The sequence below is a fragment of the Poecile atricapillus genome, chromosome 2 (assembly GCF_030490865.1).
Source record: "Poecile atricapillus isolate bPoeAtr1 chromosome 2, bPoeAtr1.hap1, whole genome shotgun sequence".
NCBI lineage: Eukaryota > Metazoa > Chordata > Aves > Passeriformes > Paridae > Poecile > Poecile atricapillus.
The window spans coordinates 1,533,658-1,559,140 of NC_081250.1; the positions used below are offsets into that span (position 1 = coordinate 1,533,658).

The 25,483-nt window shown below is 52.7% G+C and overlaps 1 protein-coding gene across 1 annotated transcript in view; it reads right to left on the bottom strand.

Moving 5' to 3' along the window:
• PTH1R (parathyroid hormone 1 receptor) overlaps positions 1-25,483 on the bottom strand; it is an 89,423-nt gene that overhangs the window by 48,965 nt on the left and 14,975 nt on the right. The window lies entirely within an intron of this gene.

Here is a 25,483-nt window from a genome sequence, read left to right on the forward strand (position 1 = left end):
GCCAGTAACGGGAACCAGCTGAGGGCCAATTAACTCCCGACAAAAGCTCCCTCCAAGTGCCATAACGAGGGTTAATGAATCCCAGCTCCCAAATAAAGCGGGATTGGATTTCCCAGTGGGCTCCCGGGGAGAGGAACGGGGGCAAGGGACGCGCAGCTGCGGAGTTCAATCTGATAAGGGGCTGGGAGTAAAACAGGAGTTGGGTTTTCGTGTCCTTGGAACAAATCCAGGCTGAAATCCCTTCACCAGCGGGAGTCGCTTCCAAACCGCGTCCACGTTAATGGGAACCGTTCCAGCCCTTCCCAGATGTTTGGCCTGTCCGCATTTAAGGCACCATCCCTCATTTCAGCTTGGATCGGGAACAGAAAAGCTCGGGGTCAGCTCCCGCTGGCGTTCGGAGCTGTACAAAGCCGGAGCGATTCCGCCAAAGCTGGAGGAGTTAGGCTGGATTTGGAGGGATGGGACCTCAGGAATTCCAAGGGATTCATCCCAAGCACGCTCAGCTCCTCTGGCTGTGCTCGGAGGGATGCACAGAAAACACATTTTCATCCCCAGAAATAAAAAAAATCGTTCCCAGAAATAAAAAAAATCTTGGAAAATCTCCAAGGGCTGAGCCTGGGGCTGGGCAGAGACAGAGCTCCGAGCTCAGCTCAGGTTTTATTTCCTAAATCTGCCTGATCCTTAAAAAAAATCCATCGAAACCGACCCCACGTTCCCTCCTCTCTTCCAAAAAATGGTTTAAATGCCAAAAAAATCCTATTTTGGACCTGACTTGGTGGGCTTCCCCTTGGTCAAAGGGGTCGAAATGCGAATGTAAATAAATTTATGGATTAGAACAAAGATTTTCATGGAATCCTGGTGTTTGAAGACAAAAGTTTTTGGGTAAACTATGGAACGGTTCTGGATAAATGCCATTCAACATCCAGGGAAAACCCGGGTGTGAGTTGGGATTGAGGATTATCCAGGGCTGGAATCCTCAGATTTGGGATCAAGGGACAGCAGGTGGCACAGCACAAACACCCGGAGCTCAAAAACCCGGAGCACCTTTGGATCCCCCAGCTGCTGGAGGGATTTCTGTTCCCCAGCCACACATTTTCCTGATTTTTCCCTGGATTTTCCTGCCCTGGATCTCCTGGATCCCTGCTCCTCTTCCCGGCCGGGCTGTCCAAGGTTGAAGGAATCCATGGGAATATTTTCCTTGTGACATCTCCCTGATCCACGGCACATTTGGCTCTGGGTGGGCAAAGCTTTCCCTCGGGAAAACAATCCCAACACCTGATCCAAAAAAATGCCGGGGGACAGCCTTGCTAAAACCATTGGGAGTCGTTTGTGCCGATTTTTGGGAATCCGGAGATTCCCAGGCAGCAAAAGAAGCGGCTTCGCTTCCAGGAGTGCCCAGGTGGGGCTTCAGGATTTGGGAATGGGTGGGAAGTGCTGGGAATGAGGCAGCCGCTGCTTTGGAGGGGATTTGGATCCCTTTGGATGGGAGAAAAACAGGGATGGAGGTCCTGGGGTGAGATGTCCGTAGGATACGGAGAAAGGAGGGAAATTAATCCCTAATTTGTGGGATTTGAGGCTTGGATGAAGAACAAAGAGGGAAAAATCCCAACAAATCCCAACCAGGATCCAAACCGGGATCAGACAAATGAACAAAGCCCAAATCCAGCAGGAGCTGGGAAAATCCAGAGCCTGGATGTAAATTCTGGGGGCAGGAATGTCCTAAACTGCTGCTGCCCCTCAAGTGTCACCTCTTTTCCTAAACTGGAATTGGGCTAGGATGGAAAATTGTCCAAAAAAGGGACATTTTCATCAATATCCATGGATTTCCTCTCTTTTTCAGGCCATGCCATGCTGAGAATCCCAAAAATCCACCTTAGTATCCCGTTCATCACCGTTTATTCCATGAATTCCCTGCACATTCTGCTCAGGACAATGAAGAAGGAGGTAAAAGGCACTGGGAATTTTTCATCCCAGTGAATTCCAGAGCCAAAAACTCCTCAAGATTCCCGTATTCAACGTTTCCCTCCTCTTTCACCAAATTCCCAAGTGCCTTCACCTTTTTATCCTCCCCCCAAAAAAATCTCTCATCCTGGTAAAACCCTTTAACCAACAGCAAGGAATAAATGTAGGATACATTTTTCCTGCTAATCCAATAATAATTCCAATAATAATCCAAATAATCTGGGAATATCCAGGATGGGCTTCACCGACCTGAGCTATTCCCTCAGAGCTCCTCTTACAGCCTCTACCTGCCCAGAGCAGCTGGAATTTATTCCATCCTCAAACCAGCGGCTGAAATAAATTGGATCAGCTTTTTTTTGGGATTTCTTTCCCTCCCCTCCTTTTATTTCCCCCATCATTTGGCCATTCAGGAGCACTGAGAAGATTTTTGAGGCGGATTTTTTGCTGGTGGGAATTCTGGCAGCAAGAGGAACATCCAAGGGAAGGCAGAAATTGTCCCAGACATGTCCAGCTCCCAAATCCAGCGGTTTCCGAGGAAGAGGTCGAGGTTATCCTGTCCCTGCAGATTTAATCCCTCTAAAAGCTTCCAGCAAATCCCTTTAAATCAGCCTTCCCTAAATTTCCTCAGCAGGAATTCCTGCACTGAGTTTCTTGGCAGGGGGTTTTTCCAAGGAGTGGCTTTATCCCGAGGGATGCGGGAGCCTGGGCTTTTCCCTTCATTCCTGCAATCCCACCCCAGGAGCACCTGGAAGGGATGGAGGCTCCTGGTTTTCCAATCAAATCCCACCTGCTCCTCTTGCTCAGTCATCTCCTCCTCCCTTCCCAGCGCTGGGTTTTGCTGGAAAATAAAAGTTCCTCGTGGGGAAAAGATCTGGGAATGTCGCTTTTCCCTCCTTGTCCGGAGGAAGCAGAAAGGCCAAAGGGAGGGGGGACACCACGACTTTATCCCGAGGCTGTCAGATCCATTTGGATCCATTTTCCCCCCTTTCCTTGCCCCTCCGGAGCCTGCGGGGTAGGATGAGGATGTCCTCTGGAATTTCCATGCCCTGGCTGATGTCCCAGCCATGAAAGGAACCCCCAAATCTCCCTGGGGAGATCCCGGTCATCCCGGTTTATGGGCCTCGTTTTTGGGAATAACGGGGTCCTCTCTGTGCCCAAGGAGCAGCTCCAGGCAAACATTTCCTGGGATTGAGGGCAAGGAATGCCGGGATCTGCTGGGAGAGCGCCGGGGAATCGCTGGGAAGGGGAAAGGGGGCGCAGGAGAAAGAAGGGAAAATATTCCAGCTCTGGAATGTTGGGTTTGTGTTGGAAGGGTCCGTAAGGATCATCCCATTCCAACCCCCGGGCAAGGACATTTTCCGCTCTCCCAGGGTGCTCCAGCCCGGCCTTGGACACTTCCAAGGGTTGGGAATCCACGATTTGAGGTCAGCACGTGCCATTTATGCAGGAGAACTGAGATTTATGGTGCCCTTCCAGGAACAGGAATTCAGGGACATCTTTTGTCAATCCCAAAGGATTTCCCGTTTTCTACCCCTGGAGCAAATGAGGTGGGAACCGAGGGGCTGAGCTATGGAAAAATCAACTTCCAGGCAAGGAGAGAATTCCCACAATTTCCTATCAGGCTGCCTGAGCGAGGATGTCCTTCCCAGAGATCGGAGCATGGTGCAGAGGGATCAACAGGGCTTGGAGTTCTATTCCTGGATCAAAAACGACACCCATCGTGTTCTGTGATCAGGAATGATTCATCCCAACCGAAATGTCTCGGATATTCCCAGGAATCCCATCCCGGTCTCCCTCTGGCCTCACTGGAGATGTCCCCGTTTCTCTGTAACTCCCACGAGATGAGCCAAGCCTAACCCAGCTAAGCTCGAGACCGAGGACCTCTAGGACTAGGCCTAGAGCAAGGCAGGATTAAATTTAAGATGGATGAGCGGATCTGCGAGAAATTCCAAGAAATCCCGGATTTCTCCCACGGCAGCTGAAGGTGATTCCCAACTCCCGTGGCCTGGAGATTCCCGGTGTGCCGCTGCTGGATCCCTGCGTCCGGCTGGAAGGAGCAGAACGGAAAGTTGGGAGAGCGGGAAAGTCGGGATGGTTCTGGTTTGGATTTGGTTTGGATTTGGTTTGGATTTGGTTTGGATTTGGTTTGGATTTGGTTTGGATTTGGTTTGGATTTGGTTTGGCTCACAGCCGTCCCTTCCTCTCTCTCCCAAGGGATGATCCCAAGAAGGGTGAGCTGGAAGATTCCCAGAAGGATCATCCAAGTGCAGCCCCTATAATCCTGAAATCTTTTAAGGAAATCTGTCCCAGATCTTGATTTTCCTTGATTCTCCATGGGAAATTCCAAGTCCTTCCTTCCCTCTCTCCAACCCTTTTTCCACACACTGAGACTTCCAAACAGCTGGGATGCACCAGAATTCCTTAATGCATCCTGACACGTATTCTCTGGATTTCCTCCCACCAAGAGCCGGTGCAGGACAAAAATCTTGATTCAATTATGAGATTAAATCTTTTAAAAAAAGACAATTTTTTATTTATTTTTTTTTTGCCCAGCAGCAAAAGAGCTGTGGGATATAAAGCGGAATATTCCCGGTGGGAATGTGCTCGGGAAGAGGATGCCAGCTTTTCCCGGCTCTCCCAACCCCAAAAAATGGGATACTCTCCATTTTCCTCTGAATCCGGGCCAGTACCATTAATGAAGAATGAAGGATTCCACAGAGGTGTTAATTGAAAGTTAATTAAGATGGCAATTAAAGGGCTGGGAGTCAACACCAGGAATTTAGCAGGAAGAATTAATTCCTTATTATTTTATAGGAATTCCAGCGAATTCTGCCTATTCCAGTTGATTAATATTGGCAATTAATGCACCACTGTCCTGCCTCAGCTGCCTCAAAATGAGGCAAAATTCAGATTATCCATAAAAATCACCAATATTGGGTCTCTTTCCCAAACCTGCACTTCCAAATCCCTTTGGTTTGCTTCCAAATCCAGCCAATCCAAGCTTTTCCTACAGAGCTTGGGAAAGAGTCGTTAAAATGCCGATTCCAACATCATTAAATTCCAGGAATTTAGAGCGAAAATCCCAGTTTTCCTATTAGTGGCCCTAAAAGTGAGAGGAATCCCAATTTTCTGTGGAAATGGATGATCCTTAAGGTCCCTTCCAGCCCCAACCACTCTGGGATCCCGGGATTTGGGTTCCAGTGATTTATTGGGATTGGTTTCCTATGAAGATGCTCCACTGAGGAGATTCCCACGATGTCCTCTGGATCCCCTCCCATCCCACTGGGATCCCGCAGTCATGGAAAGCTTCCCACTCATGGAATGCTTCCCACTCGTGGAATTCTTTCCCCTGGAGAAGTCCTTGTCCTCCTCAAGCCCAGCTTCTCAATCCAAAAGGGATCTGAGTCTCCCAAGGAAGCAGAGCCAGGATTTGGGATCACCTCTGGCCCCTCCCTGGTTCTGCACTTCCCTGCTCCTGGAAAAACCAGGAATGTCCCTCAGGAGGCAAAACACCCTCAGGATTCATCTGGGAATTCTGAGTGATCTTGTCTTAGTGAACTCCAGGCCTCCAGATCCCGCACACCTCGGTGACTCCAAGCTCCCTAAGGAATTCCATCTGGGAATGTGGAAGGCAGATCCGGCCTTCCTGCCTCAGTTTCCCGCAGGCACAGCAGAGCTTTTCCCCTTTCCCTGCCTTTGGACTATCCCAAAGTTTTTGGTCTGTCTGCCTCAGGAGGAGGGGAGGAAAAGATGGATTTGGGAGCAGGGATTTGGGAGCAATGAGCTGGAGAAGCAGGAAATTCTCTTCCCCTGGCATCAGGGGGGAGCCCTGCCTGTACCGGGAATGGGAAAAGAGCTCCTGCTCCCAAATTCCCACGGGAAAATTATCCAGAGGTTTGACTGGGACCCCAGTGACGCTGCTCCAGGCCATGCTGGGATCGATTCCTTCCCCCCCCTCTTTTTTTCCATCCATTTTCCTGGTTTTTCCTCCTTCCAAAACACCAATCCCTCACTTTCCAGCAGCCCTGACCGGGAACCAGCTCGGGATCGCTCCGTGGCCTCAGGCAGCCCAGGAATTTTGGGAGAGAGGTAAAATCTTGGCATGACTTCCCTGCTGCAGCTTGGAGACCTGGGACAGCACAAACCCTTCAGGTCAGGATAACCTGCTCCTTTCCCTGGGGCATTTGTTCAGACATCCAGCTGCATCCTCATCCCAGAAATTCCCTTCTCCAGAGGCACAGAGCAGCCCTCCCTTCTTCCCTCCCATCCAGAGGAATTCAGCTGGAAGCAAAACTCTGCCTTCCCATCCTTGAGGGGGCTTGGGGGATGCTCCCAAGATATTTCTGCCGGAATGGTCAATCCCACATCCCTCCCTGCTGCCCCAGCAGGGATTTGGGATTGATTCCTGCCAGGTCACGTCTGCTGGTGGGGTTGGACCGCAGGGAGGGGCAGAATCCGTGCGCTGGGAATGCCGTGCCAAGGCCGTGGGGCAGCCGCGGGCTCCGGGCCACGTTCAGGAGCCACAGCCGGGAGCTGGGAAACCTCGGAGAGCTCCCAGTGCCAACAGCTGCTCCCTCGGGATCATCCACGGATCATCCATCGCGTTTTGGGATCCCACATGGAATTCATGGATCATTCACATGGGCAGCGTGACCGGGAGACACCGGGGGCACATTCCAGCATGGATTGGGCAGGGAATTGTCCCTCAGGGTGGGAGCTGCTGCGGCCCATCCCTTTACACGGATGAGCTCCATATCCCGGGAATTTGGAGATCAGGGAAGGAAAAGAAGGATTCCCAGGGTGGAAGGGAGCATCTCCTGGCCTGGAAGTCGCCCTGACGAGGCTGATGTCACAGAGGCTGTTCCCTGGCCGAGGCCAGGGAAGGATCCCGGTTCTGGATCTTATCCAGGGCAGGAATCCCAGCCACGAGCAGGGAATCACCTTCGGGAAAGGGGCTGTGGGATTGCATCGGAGAATCCAAACATCCGGCACCAGCATGGAATGGTTTGGGTTGGAAGGGACCCCAAGGATCATCCAGTTCCATCCCTGCCGTGGGCAGGGACAATTCCCACTGTCCCAGGACGCTCCAAGCCCTGTCCAAGCCGGCCTTGGACACCTCCTGCCTCTTCAGATTCCCAGTCTGACTCCAGTTCCCGGTTTCCATCCCTCTCATGGAACAACAACTTCCTCATCCTGGTCAATCCCTGAAGGTTTCTTGTTTTTGGATTGGATTATTTTAATTTTGGATTTCCTTGGAAAATGCCCCGGATGTTTCCCCGGGAGACACGAGGCTGCAGGTGGTGATGCCTTTGCTCCGTGAGTCAGCGCTCTCCCGATCCAGGGAGATCACAATTCCCAGATTCCAGGGGACACTGCTGTTCCAGACTATCCATAAACACCGGGAAGAGCAGGCTTAGACAGGTCTCCATGGAAGGCATGGAATAAACGAGTGGCGTGAGGGGGATTATCAGAGGAAATGACACATCCTACTGCTTAAACACGGAATCAGGGAATGGTTTGGGATGGAAAGGACCTGAAGGATGATCCCATTCCACCCCTGCCATGGCAGGGACACTTCCCACTATCCCAGGCTGCTCCAAGCCCTGTCCAGCCTGGCCTTGGGCACTGCCAGGGATCGGCCACAGCTTCTCTGGGAATTCCATCCCAGCTCCTCCCCACCCAGCCAGTCAGGAATTCCTTCCCAGTATTCCACCAAACCCTTCCTCTATTCCCTCCACGCTTGTCTGCCCGGTTGTAGCTGTGCTTGGGATCATATAAAAGAGACCAGATGAGTCCAAAATCCCTTTTAAAATCCCATTTTGGGATGATCCGGCTGATCTGTGCAGCTCCCGCTGGAACTGGGCACCTCGTGCCAGCCCAGATCCGCTCAAAAAATCTGGGATTTCTATTCCTGAGGGGATGAGTTATGGCTGGGGAACCCCTCTGGCTCTGGAGCAGCACCCAGACCAAGGGCTGCCCCATTCCTTCATCCCAGATTATTCCTGGGCAGGGAATAAACCCCATCCCAGCTGGGCTGGGGCCACGCGCTGCCGGAGGCCGGAGGAGTTTAATCCCGAGCGAAATCCCGAGCGGATCCAGGCGGTGTTTGGTTTGTTGGAGCCGGCGGTGCCTGGAGTGCCAGGAGTGATTTATCTCCTCCGAACCCAGACACGTAAACAGGGCCGTGAATCATTCCTTAAATCATTCCCTAAAAGTGCCTCTTTTCCCTGGGAGGCCGTAAAGGGAGCCCGGGATGAGCTCACAGGGAGCGGCTCCGCCACCCAAAGGGACTTGCTCGCCTTCCTCCCGCTCCTCTGCGCCCTCTCCACGGGCCTTTCCCAGAATTGCCCTTCCCAGTGACAATCCCTGGCTTTCAACTCGGCCTTTAGGAAGTTACCGGCCCGGTTTAGGCCGGGACAGATGTTCCCGATAAGCCACAGCCTCCTTAAAAGTGTCGCAACCGAGTTTCCCTTCCAAGCGCTCCCTGCCGGAGCCAGAGCTTTGCGGTGGGGAATCATGGATCACCTGGCTGGAGCTGGGGTTTATTTCCTCCTCCTGCTGCTGCTGCTTTCCCTAAAAAAGCCGCTTATTAATCACCGGCTTCTCCGGGACCCCCCACTTGGGATTCCATCGCCTTTTCCAGGATCGAGGATGTGCTGATCCCTCCAGCACAGCCAAAATTCCCGGCTACCCGTGACCTTTTCAGCACGGACAAAGGCAGGTCCTCGTGATTTATGGGAAGGCAAAAAAAAAAAAACAAACCCCAAAAAACAACAACCCAACAAGCCCACACTAAAAATATCTCCCTGTGTTTCACCGTCCCAGCTGGAAGCTTTTCCAGAAATTCCCAAAGCGAGGCCAGTGCCCGTCCACGAGCCCGTAAAACAAGGAATGAGTTTTTGTCTGGATGAAAACAGACTTTTTTTGGGATGAGGTTGGCGCAGGGATTCCAACCAACAGTGCTCACATCCTGCTTTGGAGGCTCCACCTGGCTGTCAACAAGAAACGGAGGGGGAAAAAATTCCATCGGGATCAGGGGGATGTCGGAGAGCTGTGAGAAGGTGAGACGGGAGCGGGACTCCCGGGATGCCCCATCCCTGGAATTGTCCGTGAATAAAGCTTGGATCAGCTTGGGATAGCGGAATGTTCCCTGCCCGTGGGGCTGGAGATGGTGTTCAAGGTCCTTTCCCACTCCAACCAGTCGGGAATTCTGTGACTCTGGGATCAGGATGGAAATACCAGGAAAAGAAACCTGAGCCAGGCAGGTGCCTCCTGCACTTTTTTCATGCAGGGGAGCCGGGATTTTTCCATCAGAAAACAAGAGAAGGAAAACTCTGGAAATCAGAGGGATAAGTTTTTATGGCTCTGGAAATCTCCCAGTTCTGCCACCAGGGAATATTTGAATTGTGGCTGTTCCTGATTGGGATTTTTGGACACAGCTGTAAAGATGCTGCCAGGAGCTCTGGGTGTGTGCTGGAAAAGGCCATTCCCTATTTTTTTTTTTAATTTTTTTTTAAATTTTTTTGGGAAACAAGATGCATTTAAGTTGTCCCCACCAGCCTAAGGCCTTGTTCTCCCTGGGCCTGTCTTAAGTTTGGCCGATTTCCTGAGCTGAGCCTTCCCAGCCATCCCCAGGTGACCATTCCACAATTTTGGGGTCTCCTTGTTCCCTAGGAGCCGCTCCCTGCGCTGCCCGTCCACACCGCCCTGTGATCCCAATTTTCCACCTCCATCCGTGTGGTTTGGACTTTAGGCCGGGCTATCCCGGCTCTGAGGCCACCTGAGGCTTTCCTGGCTTGGAATCTGGATTAATCCCAGCCAAGGATCTGGATTGATCCCAGCCAAGGATCCAGACTGATCCCAACCAAAAATCTGGATTAATCCCAGCCAAGGATCTGGATTGATCCCAGCCAAGGATCCGGACTGATCCCAACCAAAAATCTGGATTAATCCCAGCCAAGGATCTGGATTGATCCCAACCAAGGATCCAGACTGATCCCAACCAAGGATCCAGACTGATCCCAACCAAGGATCTGGACTGATCCCAGCCAAGGATCCGGACTGATCCCAGCCAAGGATCTGGATTGATCCCAGCCAAGGATCTGGATTGATCCCAGCCAAGGATCTGGATTGATCCCAACCAAAGATCCGGACTGATCCCAGCCAAGGATGTGGATTGACCCCAGCCAGGGTCCAGGCTTGGCCCATCCCGCTTTTCTCAGACATCAGGGGTGCCCTGGCAGCGGGATTTGTCCCCAGGGTCATTCCATCACCGGGAGGAGAATCCTTGCAGCATTCCCACAACGGATCTGGAGGTGTCCCTCAATCCATGGGACATTCCCAGGACAAGCTGGCCCTGATTTAGTCACCTCAGGCCTGGCCGAAGCTGGACTGGCTGTCCCACATCGGGGAATTATGGGATGGTTTGGGATGGAAAGGAACTTGGGGATCACCCATCCCATCCCTGCCGCGGCAGGGACACCTCCATCCCACCATCCCAGGCTGCTCCAAGCCCCGTCCAACCTGGCCTTGGGCACTTCCAGGGATCCAGAGACAGCCACAGCAGCTCTGGGAATTCCATCCCAGCTCTTCCCCACCTTCCCAGCCAGGAATTCCTTCCCAAATCCGATCTCAATCCACTCTCCTTCATCTTAAAACCAAGGGAAAAAGGGATTTTTAAGCCTCGCATTCCCAGGTCTGGTTTGGAGTTATCCGAACCCAATCCAGCCTGGGGCTCACAAAACCCCGACATCCATTGACATCTTCCCTTTGTGTTCCTCGTCCTGGAGCCGGGAAATGCAGGGCTGCATTTTCTCCCAGCTGTTTTCCAATCCCTATGGCGGCGGGAATGACGCAAATTCCCCCAGCATCCCCAGCCCCTCCGAGACACGGCAAAAAAACCTGGAATTTCGGTCGGTGGAAATCGAGCTGCCCCGCTGACGTCAGCTGGGGAAGGATCCCTTACCGAGAGCCCACCGGAGAATCCCACACCCACAATCCAGGGTTTGTGTCCAGGAATATCCCGAGGGATCCGGCTCTCGGCACGTGCGGATATCGCGTTACCGGTGCCCCAGTTAGAAACCCTCGGAGCGGCGCTGGGAATTTCGGGGCACACCCGAGCCCGTGACTTTGGGATGATGAATTCACTCCTGTCTGGGCCTTAAATTTAGCACAGACTCCTCTCCCTCCGAATTTAAAAGAAAAAATAGATGGGATGCCTCCCGAAAAAGAGACGGGCATCTCATCCTTGAGAAATGGGCTTTGTTCTGGAATAACGGCGGGAATTCCGTCTGGAGTTTTGTATCTCGGAATAGTTCGTGCCAACGGATCCGTGAGTAAACAATGGATGCAGGGAATTCCAGTTTATCCCAGCCTGGGCTCTGGAAGCCTCACTGGGCAATAAAACCCAGGGCAAGTTTGGGCTCTCAAGGTCACCGGCGGTTCCATTTCTCTCCCCTCACTCCTGGGGGATTTTCCAGACTCCGACCGGCTTTGACACCTCAGCTCAAAATCGGATTGAGTCCCAGTTTTCCAATGTGTTCCGAGCTTTTGGAAAGTTTTGGAGGTCACGGCACGGTCAGGGTTGGAAGGGACCTCGAGGATGAGCAATCTCCAGCCCCAGATGTGCACGAACACAAAATGAAAGAAATCCAAATTCTTTAGGGAATTAAATTTAAAAAAATTCCAGTTTTGGACTGATTAAAGATTCCTCGGGATTCCGGTTTTTATTCAGGAGTCAGCTGGAAAATAAACTTGGATGGAGGAGAGGGAGGGATGTTACACCGCGCATTTTTACGACGGAGTTTCTTCCACATTTCCTAAAATGTGGGGTTTGGCCCCTTTGGAGCCAGGAAGGGGGTGGGAAAAGCCGGAGGCCCGTTTTCCATGGGGGAATTCCCAGCAGGAACGCTGATGTCCCGTGTCACCACTGCGCTCCTGGCTTCCCGAGTCCCACGGCAGCCGTTCCCAGCGGGTGACGAATCCCGACTGGAAGGAACGAGCAGGGAAAGAGGGCTCGGAAAAGAGCGGGGGAAAGGCGGCCACCAGCACCTGGAGCCCGGCACAAAGAGCTGCAACGGGAAACCTTCTCTGGTTTAGGGCTTTAGGCCTGAGCCTGCCCCTAAGCCAGGCTTAGGGGAGCAGGTGGAGGAGGGATGAGAGGAAAAGGCGGGAGAGGAGGGAGCTGTGGTTTCCCGGGACACAGGAGCTGGCTCAGGATCTTGCTGGGATCACAGCAGGCCTGAGGGAATTCCCTCCTCCCCTTTGGCCACCCCTGGGCACAAACCAACCCTTTCCGACGGGAATTTGGGTGGAAAACTGATGGCGGCGTTCCCTCTAAGCGTGGATCCCAGAACGCTTTGCTTCCCCACACCCAGCGGGGTGGGATTTGATCCGTGCCGATGGATTTGGGATTCTCTGGGAGGTTCACAGCCAGGAGATCACGGCTCCTCGTGGCTCCAGCCCATCTCCGGGGAATTCCCGCGCCTAAGGAGCAGCTCCCTGTGCCAGGAGAAATCCTGAGGCGCTCAGGAAGAGTTTCTGGACAATTGGAAATGGCAGAGAAGCGATTCTGGAGTTCTGGGGGGAATTTTGGATCCACATCCACTGTGGGAGGTGGAGAAGCGTGATCCAACGCCCTGAGGAGCCAGGCAGGATTTCCCGGTTGGGAACACAATATTCCAAGTTAAATTGGGATATGGGCTTTAATTCCAGGCCATCCAGGAGTTTGGTTTCCTTCCCAAAACGCCGCGGCCACAGCTCCGAGTGCTCTGATCTCGCCTCACCTCCCACAGCACCGAAATCGGGAGCAGAGTTTGTGGCAGCCCCTGCTCACCACGAAGGGCAGGGAGGGCTCCGTGGGATGAGTCAGCCCATCCCAAGGCACGATTCCTCTTGGAAAAGCCCACACTGGCTGCTGGGAAAAGCTGGGTTTGGGCTAGACTCGAGCTAGACTCGAGAACTTGTGGCTGTCTCGTCCCTGGGATTGTTCAAAGCCGGGCTGGACGGGGTTTGGAGCAGCCCGGGATAGTGGGAGGCATCCCTGCCCTTGGAATGGGGTGGAATTCCTGAATAAAACCCAGAATCCTGAGGAGTCTTTAATCAGTCCAAAATTGGCATTATTAAATTTAATTCCCAAAAGAAATTGGATTTGTTTCATTAAAGTCCCTCCCAACCCCAAATCATCCTGGGATTCTACAAATCCTGATGGATTTCTCCCTAAGGGCAGGTGTGAACTTTCCTCTTCATCTTTCTGCTGGAATTTGGGGTCAAAATCCAGAATTTCTAGGAAAACACTGACAAAATCATCCCTGGCCAGTTCAGCCCCTCCGCACTGGAGTGAGGGAAGGCAGCCTGGAATTCCTGCCTGGATTAGGGAGGAATCCTCAAGGACGCTCCGGAGGCATCCACACATTTTGGGTTTGGCTTTTCTCGTGACAGGAATAAACCAAAACGACTCCTTCACATCCCAGATAAACCCGACCGCTCCCTCTACACCTCTGCCAGGCCCAGATCCCGCTTTTCCACTCCTTTTCCAGAGGTTTCTGAAGGAGAGGATTCCCATCCCCTCGTGCCGGCCCTTTCCCGTCCCCCCACGGCGTCGCCTGGGGAGCACCGAAGGTTCGGTGAGCTTGGAATGTTGGAGCTGGCAGGGGTTTGGAGTTTGGAACAACAGGATCCATCTGCCCTCGGCGGGATTTAATTCTGCCTTTGCTTCCCCTGTGCCAGGACAGGACAGTGGGGCTCTCGCTGGATTCCGGGAATATTTCCTGTGGAAAAGCTGATCCCTGAATTTTACAGGGCAACGTCCCCTGGAGCTGCGGAACCTCGGAGCTTTGCCCAAGGTTTGGGCAGCACAGGGGGCTCAGAGCTACCCTGGAGCAAAAATCCCAAGGCTGAGACAATCTCGGAGCGGTTTTCTTGGGAAAAGGGGAGAGCCGACATTTGGGAACACAATTCCATCCCCAGACAGCGATCCCATCCCACTGATCCCATTCCCAATCCCACCCCATCCCGAGCTGAGCAGCCCCAGGCAGTGGAAGGGATGGTGCAGTCACTGAGACTGGACCCAGGAAGTTTTCCATGGGAAAATTTGGGTGGGAAGGAAAATTTTGGTGGGAAAAGGAGAGCAGGGATGAAGAAAACTGGGAAAAGGGAGCAGGGATGAAGAAAACTGGGGAAAGGAGATCAGTGATGAAGAAGACTGGGAGAAGGGAGCAGGGATGAAGAAAATTGGGGAAAGGGAGCAGAGTCACTGGGAAAGGGATGAATTCAAAGCTCGGTGGATCCTTTACAGCTCGGGAGAACATTTAGGAACCAGAACCTCTCCCCTGGCACGGATTCACGGGATAAACATGAGGATTTTCCTGCATTTTCCAACTCCAAACTCCCTGGAATGGAGCCAGGCTGGAATGGAGGAGCATTTGGGAATCCAAATCAGGGATGCAGAACAGGGAAAGAAGGAAATAAAGGGAGCAGCCAAATAAACAAAGGAATTTTGGGGCTGGGTTTGACCCCTCCCCGCCCTGACTCCGGATTATCCCAACATCCCGGGAAGGCAAAGGATCCATCACGGATCCTGAGGGCGGCACTTTTCCCAATTGGAAACAAACGGGCGCTGTCCCTTTTCCATTCCCTGGTTTTACAACAGTTTGGAATTAGGATGATGAGGAGTTTCCTTGCCAGCTCCGTCTATCTTGGGCTAATTACAGAGATGCTGCTAATTGTGGGAGAAAACCTACGGAACCGCAGCATTCCTGCTCCGGGCTAATTACAGGGATCCTGCTAATTGTGGGAGAAAACCTATGGAACCACAGCATTCCTGCTCTGGAATTCCAGAGGGAATTGTGTGTGGGGATTCACATTCCTGCTCCGTCTCTGCCCTCCCTGGGTGGTTCTGCTCCCGAAAGGATAATTAAAGGAGAAGGGAGCAGGCAGGAATCAGCATTCCAGGAGCATTCCAGGCTCTGGAAAGAGCCACGGGGCTGAGCCCGGCTAACAAAGAGCTGGAGAATCCAGGGATTTGGGATAGTCACGGCAAAGGGAGGAACAGCGGGGTTCTGTCTCTCCGTGGTGGAGAAGGTGTTGGATTCTCTGCTTGGATGGGGCTTGGAGCAGCGTGGGATAACGGGAGCTGTCCCTTCCCATGGCACGGGGGTGGAATGGGATGGGTTTTAAAGCCCTTCCATCCCAAACCATTCCAGGATTCCATGGAAACTGGAACACGGCTCCGCTCAGGAAAGGGGACACCGGGAGCTCCTGTTAAACCATCCCGGAACAGAGGGATGGCTGGGAAACGCTGGGAGCCTTTCCCAAATCCCCGGGGATGGGGCCCAAAAATGACAGCGGGGAGGGAGAAAGGGAAGGATCACTCCCAACAATTCCATTATTCCCTTTCCCAAGCACTTGGGAATATCCTCTGTGGAATAAGGGCCTCGAGCTGGACAGACTTTTCATGGAATCGCGGAATCCGAGGCTGGTTTGGGTTGGAAGAGCCCTTAAAGCTCATCTTGTTCCAGGGAAATTTCCAGCATTCCAGGCTGCTCCAAGCTCCATCCAGCCTGGCCTTGGGCACTTCCAGGGATCCAGGGGCTTCTCTGGGAATTCCATCCCAGCCCCTCCCCACATTCCCAGCCAGGAATTCCTTCCCAATATCCCATCTAAACCTCCCTTTTCCCAGTTTGAAACTGCTGCTCCTTGTCCTGTCCCTGCAGGGCCATCCCTCCTGGATCAGCTCCAGGAGCGTTCCCAAGGATCTCCCTGGAATTCCAGGATTCCCAAGGATCCAGGAGCTGGAGATGCTGCCGGCGGTGCCAGAACTGCTCCGCCGGAGATCCCGGGATGGGAGCAGCTCTGATCCCACCCGTGCTCCCTCTCCCTTTGGAGAGGAGACCATTCCCGCACAGCAGCGGGACGCAGGAATTTTCCGGGATGCAGGAATTTTCCGGGATGCAGGAATTTTCCGGGATGCAGGAATTTTCCAGGATGCCGGAATTTTCCGGGATGCTGGAATTTTCCCGGCTGCAGCCAACTCAGCGGGAAGCTCCGAGACATTTGCTGCCATCTACGGCCAATCCCAAATAGTGCAAAGAACCGGGAGAGACCTGGCTCTGGCTCCAGGATTTTCCTGGGCACTGGGATGCTTGGAGAAGGCTGGGAACGGGGAATGGGGAAGCAGAGGAATTCCTAGGAATCCTTTTTCATGGAAAACCTCCATCCCAGCGTCCACAGGACGCTCAGAGCCCACCAGGCACGGGTGGGAAGTGCAGAGCTGAGAGAGGAATTTCCTGGGATAATCTGGGATTGGGAATGCACAGCTGCTCCAGAGGGGAGGCACGGACACACCTGGAAGGCTTTGGAAAACATTCCTGCCCTTTTCCTTCCTTCTCGTTTCCCTCTTCCCTGTTTCTCCAGGGTCGATGCCTGGAAAACTTCCAGCCCTGATGCTGCTTCACCAGCAATTCCCTGGGAATCTGAATCCCCGCATCCCGACCCAAATTCCGGGAGCAAGTGCCACGTGAGCACCCGGGAATCTGGGATGGGAGCACCGGGAACTGGGATCCGAGCAGCGGGAATTTGGGATGGGAGCAGCGGGAATGCGGGAATTTGGGATATGAACACCAGAGATTTGGGATGGGAGCAGCGGGAATTTGGGATGGGAACAGCAGGATTTGGGATGGGAGCAGCGGGAATGCGGGAATTTGGGATATGAACACCAGAGATTTGGGATGGGAGCAGTGGGAATTTGGGATGGGAACAGCAGGATTTGGGATGGGAGCAGCGGGGATTTGGGATGGGAACAGCAGGATTTGGGATATGAACACTGGGGATTTGGGATGGGAACAGCAGGATTTGGGATGGGAGCAGCAGGATTTGGGATGGGAGCAGAGGGATTTGGGATGGGAACAGCGGGATTTGGGATGGGAGCAGCGGGGATTTGGGATGGGAGCAGCGGGATTTGAGATGGGAGCAGCAGGATTTGGGATGGGAACAGCAGGATTTGGGATGGGAGCAGCAGGATTTGGGATGGGAACAGCGGGATTTGGGATGGGAACAGCGGGATTTAGGATGGGAGCAGCGGGGATTTGGGATGGGAGCAGCGGGATTTGGGATGGGAGCAGCAGGATTTGGGATGGGAGCAGAGGGATTTGGGATGGGAACAGCGGGATTTGGGATGTGAACAGTGGGAATTTGGGATGCAAGCAGCGGGAATTTGGGATATGAACGCGGGGGATTTGGGATGGGAGCATCAGGAATTCGTGAGCAGCGCAGGGAGCGGGCGGTGCCTCTCTCCCTCCCCCTCCTCCCTCCCTCCCTCCCGGCGAGGCGGGAGCGCATTCCCGGTCTGGGAATCCCGAGCGCCGCTGTTTGTCCTGGCAGGATCCCGAGGCCGTGGAGCCGCAGCCGCTTCCCTGCCAGGCTCCGCTTCCCGAGCTCTGGATCGGGGATCCCCCTCTGGATGCTCCCAGGAGCCGCCTCCACTTCCAGGGATGTGGGAGGTCCTTTCCAGGGAAACCCGAACCTTTCCAGGAAAAGGGATCTGTGTTCCTGGGAAAGCCCAGCAGGGGCCGGTCCCTTTCCCTCCCTTTTCCCTCCCCAAATCCAGGTCCCCGAGAGCCTTGGATATCTGGGAGAATCCTGTGGGAAGCGCAGAACGGAGCTCCAGGCTGGGATGCTCTGGTGTGGGATTGCTCCAGTTGATCCCAAAAATCCGGGAAGCTGGAATGGGATTGGGAGGCAGGATGAGCTCCAGAGCCGCAGGGAAATGAGGAGCTGGAGCGCCTCCAGCTTCCATGGAAAAGGCTGGATCAAGGATCAGCTGTGGGGAGAGACAGGCTCCTCCACAGCTGAGCCCTCTTCCCATGGGAAATTCCCAGATATTCCCGCTCCTGCCCTGCTGATCTCGGCATGTCCAGCCTCAAACCATCACCGGGATTTTTCCCTTTATCCAAATCCTAGGGGAACAAAGGGAATGTTTGGATTCCCTGCTCCCGAGGTATCCCGAGGTATCCCGAGGTATCCCGAGGTATCCCGTTTTTCACTCGGCTCCGTTCTTTATTCCAAGGGTAAAGAATTTGGGATGTTGCGTCCTGGAAGTCAAAGGGAGCTCGGGCACAGCTCCAAAGGCTCATCCCTGATCCACCGGAACATTTCAGGATCCCACAAGGAATTCCAAACACAGCAATTCCTTTGGGAAAAGGAATGGATGCCCAAGACTCCTGAATCAGATTCCTTCATCTCATCCCACCTTGATAATTCCAGCCCTGCAGGAATTCTGGGAAAGCTGGAAAACTTCTGGACGTAAAACCCCACGGACGCTGAAATTTGATGGGAACAGGTTCAGAAAGAACCAACCAAAAAACCCCACTCGGGTCCCGAATTCCGTGGGAAAATAAAGCCTGGGTCAGGAAATCCCCGGATTTGGAAAGGAAGTTTTCCATTATCCTTGACCTGGGATTTGTTTCCAAAGCTCTTGGCCACCTCCGGAGAGGAGTTTTCCCTCCCCGGAGAGCGGAGCAGAAATATTTGGAATATTTCATGGAGCGGGGATGGAAATTGTGGCATTTTCCGGGCGTTTTGGGAGCGGCTGCTCTGAAAACTCCGGGATTTCTTTCTTCCCTGCAAGAGCAAAGCCTTGGAAAAGCTGCCCAGGGAAACGATGGAATTGCTGTCTCTGGAAGTGTTGGATAAAGCTGGATATTCCTGGAATCGTGGAATGGTTGGGGTGGGAAGGGAGCTGGAAAATCATTTCATTCCAGCAGGGACGCCTCCCGTTATCCTGGGGTGCTCCAGCCTTTCCTGGGACACTTCCAGGGATTTGGGCTATGGATGTGTGGGATCAGCTTCCGGCGGGAACGCTCCCGTTCAAGGAAAACTTTTCCTGGGGGGTTGGGATGGACTCCTGGAATTGTGGCATTCCCTCCACTTCCCTCTCCTCTCTGTCCTTCCTGCCCTCGGGAAAACCACGGATCGACGTTCCTCATAAATATCTCCTAAATTCCCTAAAAATAAATATATCCTAAATTGCCTAAAAATAGAGATCTTTTAAATTCCCTGAAAATAAATACCTCAAAAATTCCCTAAAAAAAAATTTATTAATTTCCCTGGAAATAAATGTCTCCTAAATTCCCTGAAAATAAATATCTCCTAAAATCCCTGAAAATAAATACCTCAAAAATTCCCTAAAAATAAATAAATCCTAAATTCCCTGAAAATAGATAACTCACAAATTCCCTGAAAATAAATAAATCCTAAATTCCCTAAAAATAGAGATCTTCTAAATTCCCTGAAAATAAATATCTCCTAAAATCCCTGAAAATAAATATCTCCTAAATTCCCTAAAAATAAATATCTCCTAAATTCCCTGAAAATAAATACCTCAAAAATTCCCTAAAAATAAATATCTCCTAAATTCCCTGAAAATAAATATCTCACAAATTCCCTAAAAATAAACATCAACTCCTGATCCTGATGGGGTCGGAAAATGGTGCTGGGATATCCCAGATTCCCAAGAAAAGCCCCTGGGATGCCAGCAGGAGGGCAGGACACAGCATTCCCACGGAAGTGACTCTGTGTCTCCATAGAGGAGATTGCTGGGAAAGGGATGCTTGGAAGGATCTTTTCCTCGGGATATTTATCCCAGATTTTTTTCTGCGGCTAGGGAATAACAGGCAGAGCCCACGGAGAGGGAATTCCAGCAGTGCCTGCTGTGTCTCCCATCCCTCCTCACTCCCTCCATCCCTGCTCCAGCCTTTGGAAAATCCTGGACTTGCCTCGCGTGGCGGGAGCAGATGGAGAAGGAAGGAGCGGATTTTGGGATGGGAAGGATCCCATTTATCCAGGGATATCCTGTTTATCCAGGGATATCCCGTTTGTCCAGGGATATCCCAATCAAGGTTCCATGGCCTGAACATTCCCTGTCCTTGCTCTATTCCTCTCCCATGTGGATTGGGATTATTGGATTGTGGACCATTCCCAGCTGGAATTCCATCACCCCCAATGGAATTCCTCCTGTTCCTCCCGTTCCCGATCCCTGGGACCCAGAGCGGATAAATGGGATTTTCCACCAGGTCAGGAGCTCCAAGAGCCTCTCTCAGCCTCCATTCCAGCCTTTCCAAAGGCACCGAGGGTCATTCCCGGCCTTCGGAGCGAGCCCTGGGATGAGGAGGAGCAGATCCGGGAGCACGGATCCCGTCAGAGCCAGCCCAGCCCGGGATGTTTGGATCCTGGGGCTGCTGAAGCTCTGCAGGAATTTAAGACTGGAATATTCTGTGTTTGTCAGGGATTGAATTCCCTGCTCCCTCCGGAATTCCAGCCGCATCCCTGAGGAGCTGGCGTGGCTCTGGATTTTAAGAGGCGCGGCACAAAAATTTCCCTTTTCCAAAGCCCATCCCATTTCCCAATGGAGAAAAAAAAAAGGAAAGGAAATTCTTTTCCAAAGAGGAAAAGAATCCTGGTTTTTCCCCAGTTTTCACCTCTACAATTTAGCAGGAATCTACAGTTCAGCCTTCCTTCACTCCCAAAATTCTGGGAATCGGAATTCCCACCTGCCTCTTTCCAGCCTTTTGCCTCTTTCAGGCGCTTTGCCTGAAAATCTGCCGGAGAAGGGAAGGAAATGGAATTAAAAATCGATCAGCTCCGGCTCCTGGGAATTCCAGGAAAAGCAGCATCCCAACGTTTCCCAGGTGGAATGGCAGGAAGGAGAAATAAGATCCATTAAAAGGAGGGAAGGAGGAGCAGGAGCCTGGATTGGCTTGGGAAAAATCCCTCGGTCACGCTTTCCATGAGTTTATTTCGGAGAGATGGAGCACGGGATTATCCCGATCCATAACTGGGGATATTCCCAAAAAATGCTGCTGCCCGAGGGAGCAGAACTGGCGCCAGTCCAGGCAGGCTTGGATCTCCCTCTGGAGAATCCTGTCCAGAAGATTCCGGGTTTATTCCGGTGGAAATGGCCCGGAGTTATCAGGAAATCCTGGCTTTTGGGGCTCTGGAATTGCTGAGGGCCTGCACATCCCTGGAGATGCCTGGAAAATATGGATCAACCACCTGGAAATCGGAGTCAGAGGACGCAGAATTCCTCTTGGAATTTCCAGAATTCCTCACGGAATTTCCAGAATTCCTCATGGAAAATGAGCACAACCAGAGGCTGAGCCAGGTGCCAGCTCCATCCGTGCTCCCAGTTCCCACATTCCTGCGCTCTGCCGGGACATGATGGGATCGAGCCTGCACATCCATGTGGATGTCTGGAAAATACGGATCAACCACCTGGAAATCAGCTCAGAGAGCAAAGATTTCCTCATGGAATTCCCAGATTTCCCCATGGAATTCCCAGGTTTCCTCACGGAAAACGATCAGCAGCAGAGGCGGAGCCAGGTCCCGCATATTCCCGCATTCCCGTGCTCTCTGTGGCATTATGGAATCCCAGGATCGTTTCTGTGGGATGATCCCTTGGGATCGTGGAGTCCAGCACTGCCAAAGGTCCCCAGATCCCACATCCACGCTTTAAAATCCTGCTGGGATCAGGATTCCACCTCTTCCATGGACAGGCCTGGACATTCCTTCTGGGAAAAAAAACTTCTCCCTATTTTCAAATCTCAGCCCGTCCTGGCACAACCTGGGGATGTTCCCCATTATCCTGCCCCCATTCCTTGGGAGCAGAGCCTGGCTGTTCCCACCTGGAAAACCAGAAGGTGAAACAGATCTAACGATCCTTAAAAATCCCAGAAACACGGAAACCCCCGGGAATATTCCAGGGAAAGCTTTGCCTGGCCTGCATTAAGGGCTTTGCTGGTGATGCAAAGCAGCTGGAGCTCTGTCATTCCCATGAAAAACCATCTGGGATGAGCCAAGCCTCACACGCTGGGCTGGGAATATCGGGAATGTGCTCCAGGGATCGCACCTTCCTCGGCTCGCTGAGGGGTGTCCTGTGGATCCTTGGAAGTGCCTGGCAGCTCCAGGCTGGGAATTTGCAATCCCGCGGAGCCGAGGCAGCTCTGGAGAGTGCAATTCCATGGTTAAAACTCCGGGAGTTACAAAACAAAGGAAAAGCAGCCCGGGCTGCAGGGGAAGCGCTTTTGTTCCGCTCGGGAAAGGGAGGATTTGTTGACAGCCCCGGGATCTCCTTCCAGCCCGGAACACTCAGAGAATCCCAGAAAATGTCTCATTCCCGGAGATTCCTTTATCCAGCGCTTCCCTGTCCTCCAGGGTTGTCCGTCTGGGATGGAGATACCAGCTGATCCCACCCTCTGCTCATCACCAGCCTCTGGAAAACATCCCGTGGTTTATCCCAGACAGAATGTTTGTGACCTGCTCTCCTTTCCCAGAATGGGAGGAATTGTCTGGGAGATCCCGGTCGGTTTTCCTTACAATCCCAGAATTATTTTGGTGGGAAAAGCCCCTCGATGGAATCCAGCTCTGCCAAGGCCACCCCAGTGCCACATCCAGGGCTTTGAATCCCTCCAGGAATGGGGACTCCAGCCCTGGGCAGCTGGGCCAGGCCTGGACAGCCCATTCCAGGCAGGAATTTTCCCAGGATCCCACCTGAACCTTCCCTCTCCTCCTGGCCCTGTTCCCTGGGAGCAGATCCCGATTCCCGCCGGCTGCTCCTCCTCTCAGGGAGTTATGAGGATCCAGAAGGTCCTTCCCAAGCTCCTTTTCTCCGGGAACATCCTCCATCCTCTTTTTCTGGGAAGTCTCCTTTGGGCAGGGGGTAAAACTGGGCTGGGGGAGGTTTGGGATAATCCCGGCACTGCTGAGCTGTTCCCACACGGATCCGTGGGAAGCGCTGAGCCCATTTTCCTAATTAAACCCAGAATCAGCTCCGCTTTAATTACTTTGATGAGGTTCTGGAGCTGAGACCCCTCCCCCGCGATAACCAATCCCTCCCTTCCCAATATTCCAGCCCCGCCATCCTCCCAGGAATCTTCTGGCTTTTAACCCACTTTCCTTCCCGGCAATCTGAGGTCATCCCAAGCCAATCCCCGAGGGATTGAGGAAGGGTTTTTCCCTCTCCTTTCATGTGTTGGGAATCGGGATCATGTGTCCCCTTGATCTCCTGCAGCCCAGACGTCTCCTTGTCTCCCCTCTCCCGGATCATGGATCACGAGATCCCGCTGCTCCAGGGCCACCTCGGGACGCCGCCGGCTGACCTCGGCCGCAAGGATTTGACGGCAGCCGAAGAATCCCGGGATTCTCCGAGTCTGCACCCGGACGGAAGGGAAGGATCTCGCCTTAGAATCCAGGTGGAAAAACCAAAAAGATTTGGGATTTTCCAGCCTTGGATGGCTCCATGTTCTCAGGGAGGTTTAAAGGTGACTCCTGGAGGGATTTCTCCAACAGTTCTTCCCTTGCTCTGGGCAGAAAGGGATGGATGGGAAAGAATTCCAGGCGTGGAATGTGAAACCACGGCCTGAGGGGGGGATGTCTGATCCAAAGGAGTTTGCCCTCCTGGATATTCCCCAGCTTCACAGGTTTTTCCATGGGAAATTAGGAGAACCAGGAGAAAATTTGGGATGAAACAAGTCCAAACCTGGCCTCTCCTGCTCAGCCATATCCCGGTCTGGCGCAGAGGAGAGGGAAAATTGGGAATTTTTCCGGAGGGATATTTGATCCAAGAGCTGCTGGAGAGAGGGATATGTGATCCAAAGGGAACAGGGAGCCGGCCCTCCCGAATATTCCCCAGGTTTCCATGAGAAATAAGGAGAACCAGGAGAGAATTTGGGATAGAACAACCCCAGCTTCTCCTGCTCAGCCTGAAACAATATCCGGGAGCACTCTGGTGCAGGGGGAAAGGGAAAACGGGAATTTTCGAGCGGCTGCGGAAGCCAGGGCCCGGTTCCTGTCCTAATGATCCCTCAAATCCATTAACTGGGATTCCTTTCTCCCCCTCCCTCCCTCCCGTCCTGGCTCGTCTGCAGCCGAGGCAATGAGGGAGGAGAAAGCTTCCCTGGCCAGGCTCCATCCGGCCCAGGGACACGGAGTTCTCCCGAGGGAATTCCAGCCCTATCCTTGTTTTTCCCTCAGATTCCCGCTGTGTCTCTGCGGCTGTCAAAGCCCTTGGACCAGAGCTGGCATTCCCAAGCGCCACATCCACACGGATATCGAATTCCCCTGGGAATGGGGGTTTCACCACTGCCCTGTGCCAGGGCTGGATGAGCTTTTCCAGGAGGAATATTCCCGATATTCCGATATATCCTGGTCCTCCCCTCTCCTTCCATCACTGAGCTCTTGGAAGAAGGGACCAAGCCCCACCCGATTACAGCCGATTTAAGGGAATTGTAGGAAGCGAGGAGGATTTGGCAGCTGGATCTTGGAGTGTCCCTGAATTCCACACCTCTGGATCCACGGAGGATCTTTCCCAACTGGAAATGGTTCCTGCCCTGCCCTGAGCTGCTCCATCCCCAGAAATCCACACAAAACCTCCTGTCCTGGGAGGAACTCCTGGCTCAGAGCCCGGAAATAGGATGGGAAGTTGTTGAGGGGAGAATTCCCTCAGATCTCAGGGAGAACCTGGATGCTCCCAAAGCCAAGCTTTGGGATGCTTCCCAAAGAAGGAAGTTGGAGGAAGGAGGGAAGAGCCAAAAAACCCCACAAGAAACGGGAAAGGAGCTCCTCAAAGTCCTGCCCGGAATAATGAGCAGGGATGGAGCCACCCAAAGGTTGGACATCCAGCCCAGGGTGTTTCCATGGATCTCAGAGAAAAGTAGGAATGAGCAGCAGGATGCACAAAATTCCATGGGGTGAGAACTCTGGAATGCCGTAGGAAAAACCTCCATGATTTATGAAATCCATGATTTGGATAAAGTGAGATGAAACATTCCCGTCCCTGTTCTCCTGCGGGTCAACTCCCGCTGTTCCCATGCCATGATCCACAGGTGATCCCAAATTTCCCTCCAGAACCGGAGCAATCACTGGGATCCAGAGCTGAAGAGGTTGGAGGTTTCAGATCCCGGTGCTCTGAAGGGAATATTTGGGATTAGCTGCAGACTGAGGGGAGGCTTCCAGCCTTTATCCATCGTTTTTTTTGGGAGATGGTGTCTATTCATGATGGATTTGGGAATTTTTATCCATCTTTTCCCAGTCTTTCCATGGACAGCAGAGCTGAGCTCAATCCCAGGGAGGCACAGCCTGAGACAGCAGATTTTATTTGCACTTCCAGAGGTTCCTGAGAATATTCCTCAAGTTCACACTGGGATTGGACCAACCACTCTCCAGCATTCCACGGAAATGCAAGGAGATGACAGGGATACATTGTGATTTTCCCAGAAATCCCTGCTCAGCTGAGTCTTTGAATTTCATTTACAACCAGACAAATCCCTGGATTCTGGATTTTTTTTCCCCCCCCACCAAAAGCATTTTGGACACCTGATCCCATGGAATCACCAAGGTGGGAAAAGAGCCCGTTAGACCTGGAGTCCGACGCTGGGCAGAGAAAGGAAGGATGGAATTCCCACCTTTGCCGCAGCCTCGGAGGGATTTTTATCAGTATAAAAATGGAATTACCGCGCCTTTGGAGCGGGAA